At 32.1% G+C, this 23,865-nt stretch overlaps 1 long non-coding RNA gene and 1 pseudogene across 1 annotated transcript; both read left to right on the forward strand.

Moving 5' to 3' along the window:
- The first annotated feature begins 3,633 nt into the window (after positions 1-3,633).
- LOC139844665 (uncharacterized) lies at positions 3,634-6,155 on the forward strand. Its single transcript, XR_011758056.1, has 3 exons — positions 3,634-3,669; positions 3,789-3,869; positions 6,115-6,155. It is a non-coding gene; the product is annotated as an uncharacterized lncRNA (long non-coding RNA).
- Positions 6,156-6,385: 230 nt separating this feature from the next.
- The window catches only part of LOC139842382 (spermine synthase-like), a 42,079-nt pseudogene continuing 24,599 nt past the window's right edge, over positions 6,386-23,865 (forward strand).

Here is a 23,865-nt window from a genome sequence, read left to right on the forward strand (position 1 = left end):
CTCGGTAGATTACATGATTGGAGCTATTTAGTTTAAGTTATTGTGGGTTGTATCTATGGTAAGAAGGTCGTGGCCTATTTCATCTCGTTTCATGCTTAATTTACCTTGTGAGTGTCCTTGATAATATTGTGTTTGGTGGTTTTGGATGTCAGAATCATACTTTTGTATCTATAATATTTACTTTCGTTTGGTCTTGTTGTTGCTGCTAGTTTTTGGGTTATTGGTCAAAAGGGTATCATTATAATCGATTATGATCAATAGAAATAGTTTTGTTTGTATGGTTGTTTCTAAATGTTGCTAGGTTTATCTTATCAGTCTCAAAATAATGGCCCTGTTTTGACTTTTTAAAGTCTTTTTTTCTAAACTTTGACTTAAAATATTTTTATTTGTATTAAATAATTTTTTCTTTAAAAGTCAAAGATTTATCAACTTAAAATCGAATACAGGAGCAGCATAGGAAACATTCACATTGACACATGTTTCACCTATGCAATACACGCTCGACTAATACATATTGTTACATATACTCGACTGTTACATATACTCGAAGAAAACATACACACACAAAAGCTATATTACAGAAGCAGGATTGTTGAGGTTTGTAGAGAAAGCCGCTCCATCACCAATCATGATTACAGTGTAGATGGGTACTTGTTTGGACTAGACAACCGCGTGTGTCAATCGAGAGTTTTTCCTTTCACTCTATTTGAGATCTACTCGAACGATTTAACTTTTATTTCATTAAGAGCAATCGTAGTATTCCGATGCTTACCTATTGTTCCGATTTTTCCAAATGAGATACGCACATACCCACATCAAAGTTTGCCAAATTTTCTTACCAATACTTGACATAGATGATGTACACTTACTTGAAAAAATCTATGAAATGCTAAAATATGAGAAGTTACATTGTATTTTAAATGTACATTGTATTAATATAATTTTTATCAACTATTATATAATACAAATAAAGATATTAAAAGTTAAAGTTGAAAACTGAAGACTTTGAAAAGTCAAAATAGAAAAATTATTTTGAGACGGAGGGTGTAACATATTACGGAGTAATACACACACACACACACACACACACACACACACACACACACACACATATATATATATATATATATATATATATATATATATATATATATATATATAACTTTTATTTCATTAAGAGCAACCGGAGTATTCCAATGCTTACCTATTGTTCCGATTTTTCCAAATGAGATACGCACGTACCCACATCAAAGTTTGCCAAATTTTCTTACCAATACTTGACATAGATGATGTAGACTTACTTGAAAAAATCTCTGAAATGCTAAAATATGAGAAGTTACATTGTATTTTAAATGTACATTGTATTAATATAATTTTTATCAACTATTATATAATACAAATAAAGATATTAAAAGTCAAAGTTGAAAACTGAAGACTTTGAAAAGTCAAAATAGAAAAATTATTTTGAGACGGAGGGTGTAGCATATTACAGAGTAACACACACACACACACACAAACACACACACACACACATATATATATATATATATATATATATATATATATATATATATATATATATATATATATATATATATATATATATATATATATATATATAAAATAATTAATAACAATATATTTATCTGGTGTATCTTTGGTGTAACCTTCATGCTTCCGGTCCTTGTAGGTTGCTAGTGCAATCTTTGGTTGATATTAATAAAATTTCAAGCTTTTAAAGAAAATAACAATATATGTCTTAAAAATCTGCATTTTACAGGTAACAATATCAATGAAGGAAGAAGGTACGCATAGAATTACTAAAATTTAATTTTCACATATTGAGTTTTTTTAGCTAAAATATAATGATAACATAAAAAACAAAGTCTTTTTATCAATAGATGCAAAGGCTCGACAGTAGTAAACAAACTCTATCACTAAACAAAGAGTAAATGCTAACTAAAACCAACCCAAGAGCATCCGAAACACTAAAACGAGAGTAAACTAATACTAGACCCCATTACAACAAGTCCAAAACTAACCAAACCACAACAAACAACACTAAAAGCTAACAAATCGATCACAACCTACCCGATAACCGTTTTACCTTTTTTGAATTTTTTGATCGGCTTAATAATCACTCCGTCAACTTTCAAACTAATAAGTTTCTTCTTTTTCCCTATATTAATGTTTCCTGGACATATACGGAGTAATAAAATAATTGTATTGTCGTACTAAAATAATAATAAACCCAGGCCGTATATATATTTTAATATTCACTAGACTAGAAACAAAAAGAAGAGCCAAAGACGTACATAGGTTTGTAACTAATTACAATTTGCAACAATGAAATATTTCGGTGGGATACGTTTTCCTCATTACCAAATGTAACTTAGCTACCAAGTCCAATAATAATTTAATCATTAATGAAAAGTTACTAGTAAAGCTGTGACACTTTTTTGTTTACATCTTAGTCAACTGTAGTGTGGTGGTATTATTTATTTTTGTCAATTCTAATGTGAAGTTGTATATTATTATTATTATTATTATTATTATTATTATTATTATTATTATTATTATTATTATTATTATTATTATTATTATTATTATTATAATTTTTATTATTATTATCATCGTCATTATTATTATTATTATTATTATTATTATTATTATTAATTATCATTATTATTATTATTATTATTATTATTATTATTATTATTATTATTATTATTATTATTATTATTATACAAAAGGTTCAAATATAAAACTCCAAATTTCACCATGATTTCGACTTTTGTGAGTACGAATCCACGGTATCACATGATTCATTACACATACAATGAAAATGAACGATGAGCCATAAAATTAAAATATTTCACATGAGGAAAAAACATGAACAATAATAAAACACAAATGCATAAAACAAAACTTCAAATAAAAACAAAATTAAGTTAATTATTGGGCACATGATATTAAATAGAATAATTTAATTTCTATCGTCTCTATATTTTACTCCGTATATTGTTTCAGAAATGTTTCTGTATTGAGTGCCAATCCCATTTTCGGAATCCCACTTTGTTAGAAATAATTCAATCCAACTACTCCACCATTTTTATTATTAGCAATTGGGTTTAACTAATCAATGATTGTTTTTGTTATCGTCTCTAATTTATTAAACCGTAAATAAAATAAAAAATAATAAACATCTATATCTATACTATATATAATAACAAAAGCAAAAATAGGTCATTTTAAAGAGCATAAACTAATCTTAACCATCCATTTAATTAATCATCTTTGATCTTAACCCTTAATTTCTTCCTAATCTTTCTAATGACATCATAATCCTACATTGATTTGTTTAATTACAAAAATACCCTTTAAAATGTCAAATCTCTTTAAGATTGTCCGGAACATACAGCTACACAAAAAAACCCTAAATCCTCTCAATTCCACACACCAGGACCATCAATCTCGAATATCAATTCCACATCAGAGGTCAGATCGTTCAACAAATTAATAAGCCTGAATTCACTTTCATTCCATTCCATTCCTCTCGCGCCTAATTCCTCTATTAATTCCATCTCACTAAAACCCTAATTTTAGCACAATTAAGCTCCGATGGGTGCGCCTGAGAAATTAGCTACTTCAAACAACAATTCGATGCAGGTGAGTTACTTAATCAGCTTCATTTAATCTCATTAATTACGTATTGTTATGTATTCAAGTTACTTTAGCTTCATTTAATTCGTAATTTAGGTTTAATTAATTACGTTTTGTTATGATAGCGTGTTAAGGTCTATCGACTGAATGATGATGGAAAATGGGATGATAAAGGGACTGGTCATGTTACCATTGATTATTTAGAGGTCTGGTTCAGTGGTTTCGCTTTTTATTATATGCAATAAATGAAATTGTTAGTGTGAAATCAGTTTATATTCAACACTTAGGCCCGGTTTGGCTCGTGGAATGTTTTTGGATGGAATGTAATGTGTCAAAGGAATTGGAATCCGAAGGAATTGGAATTGATAAAATTCTATGGAATGTGAAAAATGTGTTCTATTTTACATGGAATGGAATTGAATTTCATTTTATAAAATAGTTAAAAAGTTATAAAAAGAATTACGTTTCTAAATTTTGTGTTCATTTGTAGACTCACTTTTTAAAAAAAAAAAAAAAATAGATTCGCTATTTGAGAACGCATGTCGAAAACGCACGTTTTCTGCTGTGAAAAAGAGCGTTTTCGGGCGCGTTGCAAGATCGCGCGTTTTCGGACGCGCTGCGAGATCGCGTGTTTCGTATGCGCTACGGAAATGAGTTTTTCCTGACGTGCTACGAAAACGCGCGTTTTTGCAGGGGATCCGAAAATCCGCATTTCTGGACGCCCTGCGTAAACGCTTCAGCAGGGGATCCAGAAACGCGCGTTTCCGGGCGCCCGCGAAAACACGCGTTTCCGGACGCCCTGCGAAAACGCGCGTTTCCGGGCGCCATCCGAAAATGCCCGTTTCCGGGCGCCCTCCGAAAACGTCCGTTTCCTGACGGCCCTCCGAAAACGTCCGTTTCCTGACGGCCCGCGATAACGCGCGTTTCCGGGCGCCCTGCGAAAACGCACATTTCCGGGCTCCCGCGAAAAATCGCGTTTTCGGGCGCCCAGCGATAACGCGTGTTTTCGGGCGCCCTGCGATAACGCCCGTTTCCGGGCGCCCTGAGAAAAGGCGCGTTTCCGGGCGCCCTGCGAAAACGCGTTTCCGGACGCACGTGAAAACGCGCGTTTCCAGGCGCCCCGCGAAAACGTGCAGTTTCCCGGGCTCCCGCGAAAACGCGCGTTTCCCGGCGCCCGCGAAAACGCGCGTTTCCGGACGCCCGCGAAAACGCGCGTTTCCGGAATAACGTCTCAAAAATGCGAAAAAACGTCTCAAAACGCGACTCGAAACGCGCCACGATAATGTGCCGCGAAACGCGGCATAAAAACGTGACCCGCAAATGCGGACCGAAAACGCGACCCAAAAATGCGCGTAAAAAACGCTCCCTGAAAACGCGCCCCGAAACCGTGCGCCGAATAGCTCCCTGAAAAACTTGCCTCGAAAATGAGCGCCAAAAGGCGCTCTAGAGTCGCGACCCGAAAAATTCAATGTTGAAAAGAATTCAAATCCATCAACATCTTGAAGGAATGAACATTCCATAGATGAAGGAATCTCAAGATTCCAAGGAATATAATTCCTTCCAAATTATGTCAACCAAACGGAGCGGTCTAAGGAATTCAATTCCAATTCCATCAAATTCCTTTGGAATTCCACGAGCCAAACGGGGCCTTATTCTTTCTTGTATCGCATAAATTGTTGTTAAATACTAAACTGTGTAAATTAGAAGGTAGGCAGTTCCCACATTGGTGGATTCAAATTGGGTTTTTAATGGGGTATCAGACTTTATGCGTGATCAACAATAATTAGTTGTACTCTGTCGAAGCTGCATGCACGTCTTTATATATACATAGGTTTATTTACAACTCATTTTAATTTCATACTATGACTATCATTATGCTGTATTATAAGTGTTGTTTCTATTTGTCAAAAACATACATATGTGATTATATTCGTGTCATACCTAAGATTCATATAATATTGCTTTTGTATCTTTCCAGTATTTATTTTCATTCTGTTGGAAACTTGGGTAAAAAACAGCCTAACAAAATAAGCAACTCATTTGAGACACACATGTTGCTAACGGTTGAAGCTTGGTGTATATATTAGTCTTTTACCTCTTTGTCAATCTATAGACTCTCTGTTACTATCATACATCGAATTACATTTTACAATATGTGTAGTACCATGGGCTCATTTGAGACACGAATAATTATCGTTTATGAATCGAAAGGTTTGATTATGAATCAAATGTTTAGTACCATGGGCTCATTTTACAATATTTGTAGTACCATGGGCTCATCGGGTTACATTTTACAACATGTGTAGTACCATGGGCTCATTATGATTCGCAAGGTTTGATTATCGATTATTTTTAGATTTTCTATTATTGATTGTTTATGTCTCTTTATGATTTTGAAAGTGATAACTATATTCACTTATGGTGTTATGTTTATCTATTTATTTGTTGCAGTTGCAGACTGCAAGATGGCTGCCTTCAAGGGAGTGAGTGGGATCATGATCTGTGAAACTGCAGAGACATTTGGAACAATAACCAAAGATAATAAATTTAAAGGTAGTATTGTATGTTGATAAAGCTGAAATGATTCGATTTAAAGGGTTATTTCTATAAGTTAGGTTATTATGTTAACATTCTGATTCGATTTTTGGGGTATTACATTCTGACCTCGGCCCCTAATACTCACTTATGTTTGAATAATTAGATCATTTTTAAACGACACACAATGATGCTGAATTTGTTAATTTTTGATATGCAGCCTGCAACATATGGAAAAGTGTTAGTTCTTGATGGTATCCTTCAACTAACTAAGTGAGACGAGTTTGCATATCAGGAGATGATATCACATCGTCTCCTTTGTTATATCAAATCACCGAAAAAAGTAACTTTTTGACTAAGAATACATAGCACATTTGTGATGGTGGAGTTTTTAGGGAAGTTGCTCGCCACCCAACGGTAGAGCATATCGACATATGTGAGATTGATCCAATGTTATCGATGTATGTGCTACCTCATATGTATCATTTTGTATATTTGTTACAAATGTCAGTCAAATGATATTGATTTTGTTACCTTTTTTTTGTAGGTTGCTGTGACGATCGCTCGAAATTCATATGGACGAACATGTCATTCTTTGATTTCATTGCGAGGTATTTGACCTCTATATGATACGTTTTGTAAACATTGCATTCTTTTCAAAAGGTACACAATAAATGAATATCAATTTCTAAGGTTTTCAACGTTTGATGATTTCTACATATAGACAATCACCATAAATAATAGTTTACCATAATACATCCGTTGACAATGAAGTCAAAATAAGATACACGGTGATGATTTTGTGAATGCAAAGTTTTCTTGAATAAAGCATGTATGACTCCATGCACATAGCTTGTATCACATATAAGCAAATAGCGAAAGACTTCTAGAAACCTGAGAATAAACATGCTTAAAAGTGTCAACACAAAGGTTGGTGAGTTCATAGTTTTAATGTTGCGCATAATCTGTATATAAAGGTGAATCACAAGTTTTCAGTTGTTTCATCCAGAAACGTTTATCAAAGTATTCTACGAAATTGAGCACCCTGGTAACTAAACTTAACGTATATATATTTTATACCCTTTGTATAATCATCTTAATAATACACGCAAACCAACGTGTACGCTTCTCAAATAGCATACGTCCGTTAAAAGGCTAGTGCTCTAGCTCGGACGGGGATATCAAGCCCTATGGATCCATATACTACTACTCGCGCCCACCAGTTCTTATAACTGACAGTTACTAGTTACCAAAGCTAAGGAATTTTTGGTTCAAACTCAGTGTAGAATTTAGTATGTACTTGTATCCATTGCATTTAAAATAAAGTGCATGTATTCTAAGCCCAAAAATATATATTGCAAAAGCAATTAAAAAGGGAGCAAATGAAACTCACCTTAGCAGCACATAAGGTCATTCATCAAAAAGTGACCGTAACTCGGAATGCAAGATTAACCGTAGATCTCAACCTAGAGAACATATTGTGACGACCCGGGAATTTCCGACCAAATTTAAACTTAATCTTTATATGTTTCCGACACGATAAGCAAAGTCTATAAGGTTGAGTCTCAAAAAGTTTGAACTGTTTCATATATTCAATTGACCTTCGACTGCTCTCGACGATTCACGAACAATTAAATTGTAAATAGATATGTGTGTATGTATATATAAATAATAATTCGAAATATAATTCTAAGTATTATATGTTGTTGTTATTAAAAGTTAATAAAATAAAAATAGAATACTATAATAATTATTATTTAAAATATATCTTTATATATAAATAAAGTATATTAAAAATAAATATTAAATGATTGTAATACTTGTTTGATGTTTCGATTGATATTAAGCAAGTTAAATTTAAACTTATGTAATTTTAAAATAAACGGTGATACGAAAATGAGTTCTATAAATTTTAGACTTATTAAAAATGTATTTAGAAACCATTTGTTGAATTTGAAAACTTTTTATTTTACTTGGGGTTGGGAGTGGATAATTAATGTAAATTTTATTTAACAGTTAATGATCGAATTTTATATCATAATGACCAAAATAAATAAATATAGTTAATTTAAAAATATGGAATTTTTTTGAAGACTTCTATTTCGCCACTGATCAACAACGGAGTACAAAATATTATCCATGAGAAGTGTCGTCAGACTTAGACATAGTGAAAGGCTGCTTTGTAATTCTAACATGATTTAAATTACTTATTATAGTATTTACCATCAATCACATTATGTGATCAATGAGTTAGGTGATATGTGCTGTAAAGTAATTTTCATATATAAAATGCATAATTGAAATACATATGCACTCATACATACAAATGCAGTGCATCTCCTTCTTGCTTTTCTAGTGAACGAGAACATCACCACCTAAACTACTATTATTTGTTATTCAACTAACACACCATATTATTGCACCAAAATACTCTTAACATCTTATTTTCAAGACTTTAATTTCCAATCTTTCGTTATCCATTTTATATCTAAGTTTCACTTCAATCATGCCTAAAACCGATTCCTTTACAATCCGCAATGATCATGGATCACAAGCCATTGATTTAGCAAGTATGAAAAACAACCACAATCACATGCTCGATATTCTTCTTCTGTTTTGATTCAAAAAAGAAAAAAAGAAAAAAAACCGTCATCTTCCACCTCTCTCTCGTCCATCCCTCTCTCTCTCTTAACCATGATCAAACAACATCGGTTTTACCACAACCATAACCCATCGATCATCATCATCATCATCATGTTATCATTCGATCACCTCTTGCTTGATCATCACCAACGGTCACCACCTTTAACAACCGCCGGTAACCACCACTCTACTTATTATTATTATTATTATTATTATTTTGGTTCATTGATCAAAACACGACCTCCACCAGACCATCATACACCATCACCCCTAAACTCTGTGAACCCACATTAGAACTCACCTGATCGATTAATTTTTTTTTTCTTTTTTAGTCGTCCTCTACAATCATCCAAGACCACCACTATAAATCAAACATTAACGTTTATATTCATGTTATAGTGAACCTGTTACAACCATAAATCACCCTAAACAACCTGCAAATTCTTGCTGCTACCTGCTCGTGGCTGCAACAGACCCAATGAAACCCACCCACTTCATTTAAACTTGTGTTACTTTACGTTTTCCGTTCTACTTCGAATAATCACCACCACCACAAACACCTACTGTTAACTGCTGTACCGGCTACTGCGTAACCTTTTTGCTATACTCCTTTTGTTTCTGTTTATGCTACAAAATTGAGGATGAGTGATGTGACGATAATAATTGATGGTGGGTCACAATTAAAAGTTTTGTAAAACAAGGGTGCATTGAATATGAAGATACATTACTTTATAAATATTATTATGCAAGTGGAGTTGTTACTTGGTGACCGACACATTATAATCCAACAACCCTATTTGTTTGTGATGTAAAATAATACCGATTGTTACAGAGGATTTGATGGGCCACCGCACCTATTCTTTCTGTTAGGCCAATTACTTAAGTGGGTTGGTAATTGAATTTTGTTCCTTGGGGCATTTAAAACTTAGCTTGGGCCGTCAACTTTTGGGTTCTTGCTGCCAATTTTCTGTTAATAATGAAGTTTAAAAACGCGTAAGATAATGGTGTTCGATGATGATTGATAAAGAACGAGTTGGTGGAATGATGAGGAAAAGGGTGAAGAGATGAAGGATGATAATGATGATGATGAGCCGTAGAAAGGATAATGATGATATGCATACGATGATGTAATGATGATGATAATAATGATGTTAAGAACACCCTACGACTACTAATTACCTTTTTGCTCGGTTCGTTTTGTTTACTGTTAACATCGAAAACCCAAGTCAAATACCCTTGAACACTTAATTAATCTGCAAATGGAGAATGATGACAATGATATTATGATGTGGTGAGGAAGAGACGATGAATAGTATTGATAACAAAAGAATGATGATGATCGATTGTGAGCAGGGAAAAACGTAAACCCATTGTCTTAAGCTGTAGTCGACGGTCACTGTACGTGGCTTCCTAGTCCCAACATGAACCTAACACAAGTCTTAAATGGACCATTAGATGGGCTGTTTAATGGATCTAATCATAAATCAAATAGACTATTACATTGGGTTTGTCATCTTGGGCTTCTTAGGCTCATGAGATAATTATTATTATAAGCATTTAAAGATGTTGGGCCTTGGGTTCGTTTTGGTTACTAGACGGACTCGCTAGATTTGTTCATTCGTTTAACCGAAGGTATAAACTTTAAACCTAAACTTATCAATTTGACCTTTAATACGAAGAAAAAAAAATTGTATGTATTAATAATTTCAAACCGAACTAATAATGTGAATATGATTATGGTTATGAATATAGTTAAAGTAATTGTATATGTATAACCGAGAAGAAAAATTATAAGTACGATCATGATTACGATAATATAAGTTATGATTTAGTTAGATTAATAATTAGTAGTAGTATTATTATTATTATCATCATCATTTCTAATATTATTTTAGTATTAATATAATTTTAACAAACAAAAGATATATGTACATATATATACAAAAATGTATTAAATACATATAACATAACAAAGTTTATATTTTTATTTATTTTAAATATATAAAATAAATATATGAAACATATAAGTTATTAATATAAAAATGATATAACTAATAAATTCATATATATATAAATTTATTTAATTACAATTATGTGTGTTAATATTTATAATTGATTTAGGTTCGTGAATCCGAGGCCAACCCTATACTTGTTCAATGTCGTCATATGTATTTTTACTACAAAATACAGTATGGTGAGTTCATTTGATCCCTTTTTACTCATTACATTTTTGGGCTGAGAATACATGCAAATGCTTTATTAACTATTTTACAATATTTATAGGCGTGAGTTTCATTTGCTCCCTTTTTAAATGCTTTTGCAATATATATTTTTGGGACTGAGAATACATGCGCTGCTTTTATAAATGCTTTACGAAATAGAAACAAGTGATCGAAACTACATTCTATGGTTGGATTATTAAACCGAATATGCCCCTTTTAGTCTGGTAATCTAAGAATTAGGGAACAGACACCCTAATTGACGCGAATCCTAAAGATAGATCTATCGGGCCCAACAAGCCCCATCCAAAGTACCGGATGCTTTAGTACTTCGAAATTTATATCATGTCCGAAGGAGAATCCCGGAATGATGGGGATATTCTTATATACATATTGTGAATGTCGGTTACCAGGTGTTCAATCCATATGAATGATATTTTGTCTCTATGCATGGGACGTATGTTTATGAGAAATGGAAATATGAAATCTTCTGGTCTATTAAAATTATGAAATGATTATTTATGTTAAACTAATGAACTCACCAACCTTTTGGTTGACACTTGAAAGCATGTTTATTCTCAGGTATGAAAGAAATCTTCCGCTGTGTATTTGCTCATGTTATAGATATTACTTGGAGTCATTCATGGCATATTTTAAAAGACGTTGCATTCGAGTCGTCGAGTTCATCAAGATTATTATTAAGTCAATTATAGTTGGATATATTATGAAATGGTATGCATGTCGTCAACTTTCGTTGTAAAGAAAGATTTTCTTTTAAAATCGAATGCAATGTTTGTAAAATGTATCATATAGAGGTCAAGTACCTCGCGATGTAACCAACTATTGTGAATCGTTATAATCGATGTGGACTTCGTCCGGATGGATTAGGACGGGTCTTGACAGTTGGTATCAGAGCAGAAGTCTTAGCGAACCAGGTTTGCATTAGTGTGTCTAACTGATAAGTCGTTAGGAGGCATTAGTGAGTCTGGACTTCGACCGTGTCTGCATGTCAAAAGTTTTGCTTATCATTTCTAGTCGGAAATCATCTGCTTATCATCCTTAGGAAATTACCTGCTTATCATTCTTCGTCTAGACACATCTTACTGCAATAATTGCATGAATAGTGTATAGACAAAATTTGTATCTTATCGTATCTGCTAATCTATATCTTAGCGTATCTGTTACTGTAACTTTTCCTGACATATTCCGTAGATTCCTCCGAACTTATGGGATTTTAGTATTACATATGCATATGTAAATTATTTATTGCAGGTTACTAATTTACATCCTATAATCTATTTCTTATCGAAAATCCTTCATCTGATCGTACGAGATGAATCCTTCAACTAGTTCGAGTCCCTCGGATTTCGACAGCTATTCCGATAGTTATCCCGACAGTTATTCCGAATGGATAGTCATCTAAGCTCCGGAAGCAACGTCAGCAGAATGAATCAACCAATCATCCATCCCCAATTCATCTGATGGATTCGTAGTCGACTTAATCAATGGAGACGCGCAGAAGGCGATCCCTTCCACTAACCGAATTCACCTTTTGGCGAAGAACCTGAAGCACTTACCGACGAACCTGTTCGTAACACCATTTTCACCCTCATTTCTCGAATATCTCGCCACGACTATATCATAACTCAGATTCTAAATCTTATTCATCCGCTCGTTCTTACAGACAATCATCCCGGAGTAATACAAGAAGTCAATGAACTTCGCGCTCTAGTAATCAATTTGGAGAATATGGTGCAAAACGTACCAGCTTCAGCAACAACACCAGCACCAACATCAATATCAGTACCACCAACAACTCAAGTTCACATCATACACCTCAACATCTAATTATGTACCTCGAGCATAATCATCAATCTGCGAATCGTTCTACATCATTTATCTTCGTTCGACATGACGATTATGTAATCTTCAATGTTTTAGAGATTATATATTCTAGTTCTAACGGTAAATCAAATGAGATTAATATTATATTAACTCATTAAATCTATGATTACATCTGAAGAAAATATATCTGTAAGTATATTTTCATAAAGATTGTAATTAGAAATTCTTTCGTATAAACTGTTAATGGTGAAAATATTTTAACGGGTAGATAATACCTGAGGAATATTTAGATTTCACTTTAATAGGTTATACTGTACATTCTTCGAATCTGATTCAACATCCATTTACTATCCTACTTACATCCACAGATACGAATTCGTTCACCACAAAATAACCATTTTCATTCCATTTCATATTTGGATTTTGACTTATCAGAATCCAACAAGTGGCATAATGAAGAAAACATTCGACAAAATAAAATTTGTTAGAAACAGACAAATTAACTATGAGAAATTTTGTTAAGAATCAACGCTAACTGTTCCTAGCTAACTGATTACATTTTATTTATCGTAATTTAATTATCGCAGTTTATATTCTCGCAATTTTATTTATCGTCATTTAATTTCTGTTATTTATTTTACTCACTTTAAATATCGGGACACGTATACAAGGTTTTGACATATCATATCGACGCATCTATATATATTATTTGGAATAACCATAGACACTCTATATGCAGTAATGCTGGAGTTAGCTATACAGGGTTGAGGTTAATTCTATAATAATATATATACTTTGAGTTGTGATCGAGTCTGAGACATGTATACGGGTCACGATACGTATTAATTAATTCAAATATTATATATTAAACTCTATATGAATTATTGGACTGTTAACTGTGGACTATCGACTGTGGACTAATAACATTGGACAATTAAAATGAAATAAAAATATTGATTATAACATATGAAACTAAACATTTCTTCAAGTTTGCTACTTGATTTCATCTTAAGCCTCATTTGTATCTTGACGATTCCAATCTGCATTCAAACCTTTCATGACTCTCGAAAACACCTCAATCGAGAGGATGAATCAACTGCACTTCATCTACGGAAGAAAAGATTGATGCATATAGTTATGCACCTGAAAACACTCGGAACCTGAGTAAACGTTTAACACATGTCTGTGCTAGCTCCTTTGGCATTGATATTACCGAGAATAACACTGCAACTCTTTTTCAAATTAGCCAATTTTGTCACAGCTTCAACAAATCAACTTCGACTCCCATTCGAATTAGCCTTATTATAACCTCGATATATAAGTTTGCCTGTCGTCATCGTTACCGGGGAACCGTTTATATTCCACCACATTAGCAGTAAACTTACCAGCAACTTCATTACTCATTGGCTTAAGTCTCTCCGAAGAACCATTATAGTTATTCGTTAAAACCTATTCATATACTCATCCACCTCTTATAGCGAGAATTACCATACCAACTATATGAAATCATCAATCATTATTTTGAAATCCCGCAGCATGTTTACATCCACAATTATATGTATACATATAACATTTATCACTTAGAATTATGATCTTCCATTCTGAAATTCTGAACAGCACCCAGTCTACGAATCAATACTCTGAATTCTGAAAAAGCTGAATGAAGCAGCAAAAAAAAAAAAAAAAAAAAAACTGTAAATGACCGTAACAGTCGAAAGTTTGATGATAAAGAATAGTATGTTGGAAAAGATCAGAAAAGTTAGAACTGGAAAACGGATTGAGCTAACCATGAAGGAGACCAAGGATAAATACAAGGACCATACCCTATATTCAAAGAATCCAAGTAATTCTGGATCCGTTGAATTCCTTATAGAATATCTTGCTCCGAAGTCATGTTAAAATCTTGCGGAAAATTTTTCTTCATCAACCTTCGAACTTGTAAATTCTAAAATATCATCATAAATATCTTCGATATTTCTGAAGATATTTTCATAAATATTCTCATTCGAAATTATTTATCTCTTCGTGCTATCTATATTACATCATAAAGGAAACTACTTTAGTTTCTAAATTTCTTTAAAATTCGAGTTTGAATTATGAATGATTTTGAAGTAGTGTTGGAAATTGATGCATGAGTTAGTATAATATAATGACACTTGATCAACGTGATTATATTACAGTAAGTCATGCTGAGTTTCTAATAGAACGTGATGATTCACAGATCATAACGTCACCATGTACCATGTTACACAACTTTTACATTCTACCTAATCTATAAACATATCAAGAACATATTTTCTTGATAGTTATATCTTTTCTCCTGAATTCTGGTAATATAACCTATCAAGATCGTGCTAATACATTCTTTTTTTGTTTAGAACATGATGTTTATCTGAAATTCCATACTTACGAAATCTGGACCGTTACTCGTTTTATTAGAGGTCGGGAGGATAATAAAAAGGCAAAGAGCTCCAAAATATAAGAGAAAATATAAATCCCAATAACAACACGGATACGAATAGCAATATAAAGACACGGTAGAATTAAGAATAATATCACCCCAAGGTAATAGTAGAAGTAAACAGATTTTTCTGGTGGAAGATTGAAAAGAAGGATGACAGAAGTGATAATTAGAAAAATATCAAGGAATAGAACTGAATTAAGCATTTTCACAATCTTTTGAATGTATGAACTAAGAAATAAAGTATAGGAGTGGTGGAAAATAATGGAACGGAAAATGTTTAATTTATAATGGAAATATCAGACAGAGTAATCGAGGCAGATCACCGTATTTAATTATAGAGATCTTAATCTCCTTATCGCCGAAGAATCAAATCTCTTAGATTTCAAAGATTTCTTTTAAATCCCTTGAATTCTGGAATTCAAACGTGACTACGTCAAAAGTTAAATCTCTATATCAATCTTTTGTGACAGCTTCACTCGTACGCTTCACATAATTGAATCTTTTTATCTATACTAATCAATAATGATAAAACTCTATTTATCAACTTATATTCGTCATGAAAACACTTTTATTGTTAACCATGACGACCACACTCAAATTTCGGGACGAAATTTCTTTAACGGGTAGGTACTGTGACTACCCGGGAATTTCCGACCAAATTTAAACTTAATCTTTATATGTTTCCGACACGATAAGCAAAGTCTATAAGGTTGAGTCTCAAAAAGTTTGAACTGTTTCATATATTCAATTGACCTTCGACTGCTCTCGACGATTCACGAACAATTAAATTGTAAATAGATATGTGTGTATGTATATATAAATAATAATTCGAAATATAATTCGAAGTATTATATGTTGTTGTTATTAAAAGTTAATAAAATAAAAATAGAATACTATAATAATTATTATTTAAAATATATCTTTATATATAAATAAAGTATATTAAAAATAAATATTAAATGATTGTAATACTTGTTTGATGTTTCGATTGATATTAAGCAAGTTAAATTTAAACTTATGTAATTTTAAAATAAACGGTGATACGAAAATGAGTTCTATAAATTTTAGACTTATTAAAAATGTATTTAGAAACCATTTGTTGAATTTGAAAACTTTTTATTTTACTTGGGGTTGGGAGTGGATAATTAATGTAAATTTTATTTAACAGTTAATGATCGAATTTTATATCATAATGACCAAAATAAATAAATATAGTTAATTTAAAAATATGGAATTTTTTTGAAGACTTCTATTTCGCCACTGATCAACAACGGAGTACAAAATATTATCCATGAGAAGTGTCGTCAGACTTAGACATAGTGAAAGGCTGCTTTGTAATTCTAACATGATTTAAATTACTTATTATAATATTTACCATCAATCACATTATGTGATCAATGAGTTAGGTGATATGTGCTGTAAAGTAATTTTCATATATAAAATGCATAATTGAAATTCATATGCACTCATACATACAAATGCAGTGCATCTCCTTCTTGCTTTTCTAGTGAACGAGAACATCACCACCTAAACTACTATTATTTGTTATTCAACTAACACACCATATTATTGCACCAAAATACTCTTAACATCTTATTTTCAAGACTTTAATTTCCAATCTTTCGTTATCCATTTTATATCTAAGTTTCACTTCAATCATGCCTAAAACCGATTCCTTTACAATCCGCAATGATCATGGATCACAAGCCATTGATTTAGCAAGTATGAAAAACAACCACAATCACATGCTCGATATTCTTCTTCTGTTTTGATTCAAAAAAGAAAAAAAGAAAAAAAACCGTCATCTTCCACCTCTCTCTCGTCCATCCCTCTCTCTCTCTCTCTCTTAACCATGATCAAACAACATCGGTTTTACCACAACCATAACCCATCGATCATCATCATCATCATCATGTTATCATTCGATCACCTCTTGCTTGATCATCACCAACGGTCACCACCTTTAACAACCGCCGGTAACCACCACTCTACTTATTATTATTATTATTATTTTGGTTCATTGATCAAAACACGACCTCCACCAGACCATCATACACCATCACCCCTAAACTCTGTGAACCCACATTAGAACTCACCTGATCGATTAATTTTTTTTTTCTTTTTTAGTCGTCCTCTACAATCATCCAAGACCACCACCATAAATCAAACATTAACGTTTATATTCATGTTATAGTGAACCTGTTACAACCATAAATCACCCTAAACAACCTGCAAATTCTTGCTGCTACCTGCTCGTGGCTGCAACAGACACAATGAAACCCACCCACTTCATTTAAACTTGTGTTACTTTACGTTTTCCGTTCTACTTCGAATAATCACCACCACCACAAACACCTACTGTTAACTGCTGTACCGGCTACTGCGTCACCTTTTTGCTATACTCCTTTTGTTTCTATTTATGCTACAAAATTGAGGATGAGTGATGTGACGATAATAATTGATGGTGGGTCACAATTAAAAGTTTTGTAAAACAAGGGTGCATTGAATATGAAGATACATTACTTTATAAATATTATTATGCAAGTGGAGTTGTTACTTGGTGACCGACACATTATAATCCAACAACCCTATTTGTTTGTGATGTAAAATAATACCGATTGTTACAGAGGATTTGATGGGCCACCGCACCTATTCTTTCTGTTAGGCCAATTACTTAAGTGGGTTGGTAATTGAATTTTGTTCCTTGGGGCATTTAAAACTTAGCTTGGGCCGTCAACTTTTGGGTTCTTGCTGCCAATTTTCTATTAATAATGAAGTTTAAAAACGTGTAAGATAATGGTGTTCGATGATGATTGATAAAGAACGAGTTGGTGGAATGATGAGGAAAAGGGTGAAGAGATGAAGGATGATAATGATGATGATGAGCCGTAGAAAGGATAATGATGATATGCATACGATGATGTAATGATGATGATAATAATGATGTTAAGAACACCCTACGACTACTAATTACCTTTTTGCTCGGTTCGTTTTGTTTACTGTTAACATCGAAAACCCAAGTCAAATACCCTTGAACACTTAATTAATCTGCAAATGGATAATGATGACAATGATATTATGATGTGGTGAGGAAGAGACGATGAATAGTATTGATAACAAAAGAATGATGATGATCAATTGTGAGCAGGGAAAAACGTAAACCCATTGTCTTAAGCTGTAGTCGACGGTCACTGTACTTGGCTTCCTAGTCCCAACATGAACCTAACACAAGTCTTAAATGGACCATTAGATGGGCTGTTTAATGGATCTAATCATAAATCAAATAGACTATTACATTGGGTTTGTCATCTTGGGCTTCTTAGGCTCATGAGATAATTATTATTATAAGCATTTAAAGATGTTGGGCCTTGGGTTCGTTTTGGTTACTAGACGGACTCGCTAGATTTGTTCATTCGTTTAACCGAAGGTATAAACTTTAAACCTAAACTTATCAATTTGACCTTTAATACGAAAAAAAAAAATTGTATGTATTAATAATTTCAAACCGAACTAATAATGTGAATATGATTATGGTTATGAATATAGTTAAAGTAATTGTATATGTATAACCGAGAAGAAAAATTATAAGTACGATCATGATTACGATAATATAAGTTATGATTTAGTTAGATTAATAATTAGTAGTAGTATTATTATTATTATCATCATCATTTCTAATATTATTTTAGTATTAATATAATTTTAACAAACAAAAGATATATGTACATATATATACAAAAATGTATTAAATACATATAACATAACAAAGTTTATATTTTTATTTATTTTAAATATATAAAATAAATATATGAAACATATAAGTTATTAATATAAAAATGATATAACTAATAAATTCATATATATATAAATTTATTTAATTACAATTATGTGTGTTAATATTTATAATTGATTTAGGTTCGTGAATCCGAGGCCAACCCTATACTTGTTCAATGTCGTCATATGTATTTTTACTACAAAATACAGTATGGTGAGTTCATTTGATCCCTTTTTACTCATTACATTTTTGGGCTGAGAATACATGAAAATGCTTTATTAACTGTTTTACAATATTTATATGCGTGAGTTTCATTTGCTCCCTTTTTAAATGCTTTTGCAATATATATTTTTGGGACTGAGAATACATGCGCTGCTTTTATAAATGCTTTACGAAATAGAAACAAGTGATCGAAACTACATTCTATGGTTGGATTATTAAACCGAATATGCCCCTTTTTAGTCTGGTAATCAAAGAATTAGGGAACAGACACCCTAATTGATGCGAATCCTAAAGATAGATCTATCGGGCCCAACAAGCCCCATCCAAAGTACCGGATGCTTTAGTACTTCGAAATTTATATCATGTCCGAAGGAGGATCCCGGAATGATGGGGATATTCTTATATACATATTGTGAATGTCGGTTACCAGGTGTTCAATCCATATGAATGATATTTTGTCTCTATGCATGGGACGTATGTTTATGAGAAATGGAAATATGAAATCTTGTGGTCTATTAAAATTATGAAATGATTATTTATGTTAAACTAATGAACTCACCAACCTTTTGGTTGACACTTGAAAGCATGTTTATTCTCAGGTATGAAAGAAATCTTCCGCTGTGTATTTGCTCATGTTATAGGTATTACTTGGAGTCATTCATGGCATATTTCAAAAGACGTTGCATTCGAGTCGTCGAGTTCATCAAGATTATTATTAAGTCAATTATAGTTGGATATATTATGAAATGGTATGCATGTCGTCAACTTTCATTGTAAAGAAAGATTTTCTTTTAAAATCGAATGCAATGTTTGTAAAATGTATCATATAGAGGTCAAGTACCTCGCGATGTAACCAACTATTGTGAATCATTATAATCGATGTGGACTTCATCCGGATGGATTAGGACGGGTCTTGACACATATGTTGGTCAATACATGTCTAATAAACTAGGTTGGGTTATAGTGTATCACAATCCTAATGCTCGAGATCGACATACAAAAGTTATCAAAAGTCATTTCAAAAAGTCAATTTTGACAATTGTTCAACAAAACGAGACGTGCCTTATATAAGGATTCATTTACTTGGCTAGTAGTATTTTAGCAATCTCATAAATAGGTTGTTTAAATATTAATTGCAGATTCAAAAGCAATTCCAATTAACGTCAATTATAATTCAGTTGACCATATCTTTTTATTTGTTCATCGAAATTACGCAATTTCTAAATGGAAAGTTATTGATTTTTCGCCAGCTTTCCGAAAACATGTATATCATATACCTTTTACCAGTAATATATGTATTTAATTCGTGATTCATTATAAACTGTTTAACGAAGAAATTTAGCATACAAGCATGTATTAATATATACTCGAGCACTAGACATGTATACACTATTAATATATAAAAGATAAGATATGAATGCTCACATATCAATATTGAGATTCAATATTGCAGGAAAGTACGTAGACGCAACAGAGATGATAAATACTAGGTTTGACTTGCGAACAATACCCATAGCTTCCATAGCTATAACCCATAATTTCCTTAGTTCTATCCCGTTTGAAGCTTGTTTTGAAAGTCACACGCTCATGACCTCGTCGTAATATTTTATGTATAATATTACTAAAAATATTAAGATTAATAATATAATAATAATAATAATAATAATTATTATTATTATTATTATTATTATTATTATTATTATAATAAATAAATACTTAGGGAGTAATATAAGTGTAAAAAAACTCGAGTAGAAACCTGGTATTTATAGCCATAATTCCTGATTCTGATGCCCATGCGAGTGCATGGGATTTTAGTGCAAATCTCATGCACTTGCATGAGCTCATGCACTCGCATGGGTTTTATGCCTATTTCCCATGCGATCGCATGGCCGTCAGATCCAGCTCACATATTTTTTGTTTTCTTGTTTGTCGACATAATTAAATATAATATATATAATTTAAATAATTAATTATATATTATATTAAATTCATGTGCATAGTTGACTTGCAATTTTTGTTCCGATGACTCGTACGTTGTCACTCGACTTATGTCCCGGTTCTGGTTTCTCGAACGCATTTTCGTACGCTTAGAAAACTCGCAATTTACGTTTTGTGACTCGTACCTTTGTCAAAATATAGTCTTAAATTATCAATAAACTATATCATTCTAAGTGTATCTTAAACTTTCGAGTGTTTTGGTCATTTACTTTTATAAATCATTGTCTCGCTATTTGTTGATATATATATATAATAACAAATCGTTTTATGACCAAGTTAATATATATTTTCAACATTCATAAACACGTTTTAAATATACGTCGCAAGTTATTCATACAATTAATATTCCAACTTATCATATATATTCAAATAAATATTTAAACCAATAAGTTTAATGTACGGTATTAAACAATTAATACATTGTTACGTTTTCAAGTTATAGTATATATATATGTATCTATATACATATAATTGTTCGCGAATCGTCGAGAACAACCGAAAGGTATTTGAATAGTTCAAAAATTTTGAGATTCAGTTTTACAGACTTTATTTATCGTGTCGGAAATGTTAATCATACAAAGATTAAGTTTAAATTTGGTCAGAAATTTCCGGGTCATCACAGTACCTAACCGTTAAAGAAATTTCGTCCCGAAATTTGAGTGAGGTCGTCATGACTAACAATAAAAATGTTTTCATGCTGTATATGTGTTGATAAATAGAGTTTTATCACCGTTAAATAATATGGATAAAACAATCCGATTATTCGAAGCGTATGAGAGAAGTTATCGTAAAAGAGTGAAATGAAGAATAGAGATTCGTCTTAACTCTTGACGTATTAACGATTGATTTCCGTAATTTAAGGAATAGAAAATCTTCATAATCTAAATAAGATTTGATTCTTCGGAATTTAAGGAAATTAAGATTTCTTTTGATTAAATGCGTAATTTGCCTCGATTGCTATGTTTGATATTTCGCTATAAATTGACCTCTTCCGTTTCATTATTTTCATCATTCTTACATCTTCTTCCTCATTTCCTATTTTCAAAAGATTGTAAAAAATGCTTCATCCAGTTCTGATTCTTGATATACTCCTAACTTTCATATCTGTCATTCTTCTTTTTCATCTACCACCGGAGGAAGTTATTTTCTTCTACCATTACCTTGGGGTTATAGTATTTTTCATTCTCCCGTGTCTTTATATTGCTATACGCATTGATATACACGGTTTGTAATTTCTGGGTGGTTGTTGGATTTTATATCTTCCCTTATATTTCGATGTCTCTGCTTCTGTCTTTCCATAATCATTGACATCCACAGTTAATACTCTCTCCAATTTACTGTGATTTATATATACTCCCATTGATATTTTGAAGCTTCATGCTTTTGTTTTATCTTCCCGACTTTAAATCAAGCGAATAATGGTCCAGAATTCGTAGGTATGAATTTCGGAATGAACATAATTAATGTTCTAAAAAAGAAACGGTAATAGCACAATCTGACTTGTCAAATTACCAGAATACCTCGAAAAAGACCGAATCATTAAGAAAATATTTTCTTGATAGTTTAGAGGTTAAATAGAATGAAAGAGTTATGTAACATGGTTTATAATGAGGGTATGATCTATGAACCATTATCACGTTCCATTACAAACTCAGCATGACTTACTGTAATATAATCACGTTGATCAAGTGTCATTATATTATACTAACTCATGTTTCAGTTCCCAACACCTCTTCAAAAATATTCATATTTTAAACTAGAAGGTTTCAGAATTTAGAAATTAAAATAGTTTCTTTTATGATGTTACACAAATATCGCAAGGAGAAAATTGATTTCCGATAAGAGTGATTATGGAATTATCTCCAGAAATATGGAGGATATTTATAATGAAAGATACGATGATTTCTTAGAATTTATAATATCAGAGGATGATGAAGAATATTGTCCGCAAGGGTTTAGATACGGAAGCAAGGTATTCGTTAATGGCTTCAGCAGATACTGAATAATTTGGATTCTTTGAAGGCATGTTTAGTCTTTGTGATTTATCCACAGCCTCCTTCATACTTTGCTCAATCAGTTTCCAATTCCAAATCTTCTCTTTTTCTGAGCTTTGCCAACACACTATTCTTTATCATCAAACTTTTGGCTGTTAAGGTCGTTTACAGTTTTTGCTGCTTCGTCAGCATTCAAAGTTATCATAACCGAATCGTTGGTTATCAATCCGAGGTGTTTTTAAAAGTTTGAAGGGTTTGCATGAAGATTGTAATTGTTAAAATACATATGATGTTCTAGAATTTTGAACGATACAAATTTTTTTTTCTGGGTTTATGAATAGAAGTGATGTTCTAGCACGGTTTTGAAGTCAAAGTATAGCATTTGAAAGATGTAAGAATCTAAGAGTGATGTTTTCTGTTAAATCTTGGCTTGGATTCTGATTTTTCAAAATCAGAATATGTAATTGAATTTGTATGGAAACGATTGTATATCGCTGTGAGCATAGT

This window comes from Rutidosis leptorrhynchoides, chromosome 4 (assembly GCF_046630445.1).
Source record: "Rutidosis leptorrhynchoides isolate AG116_Rl617_1_P2 chromosome 4, CSIRO_AGI_Rlap_v1, whole genome shotgun sequence".
Classification (NCBI taxonomy): domain Eukaryota; kingdom Viridiplantae; phylum Streptophyta; class Magnoliopsida; order Asterales; family Asteraceae; genus Rutidosis; species Rutidosis leptorrhynchoides.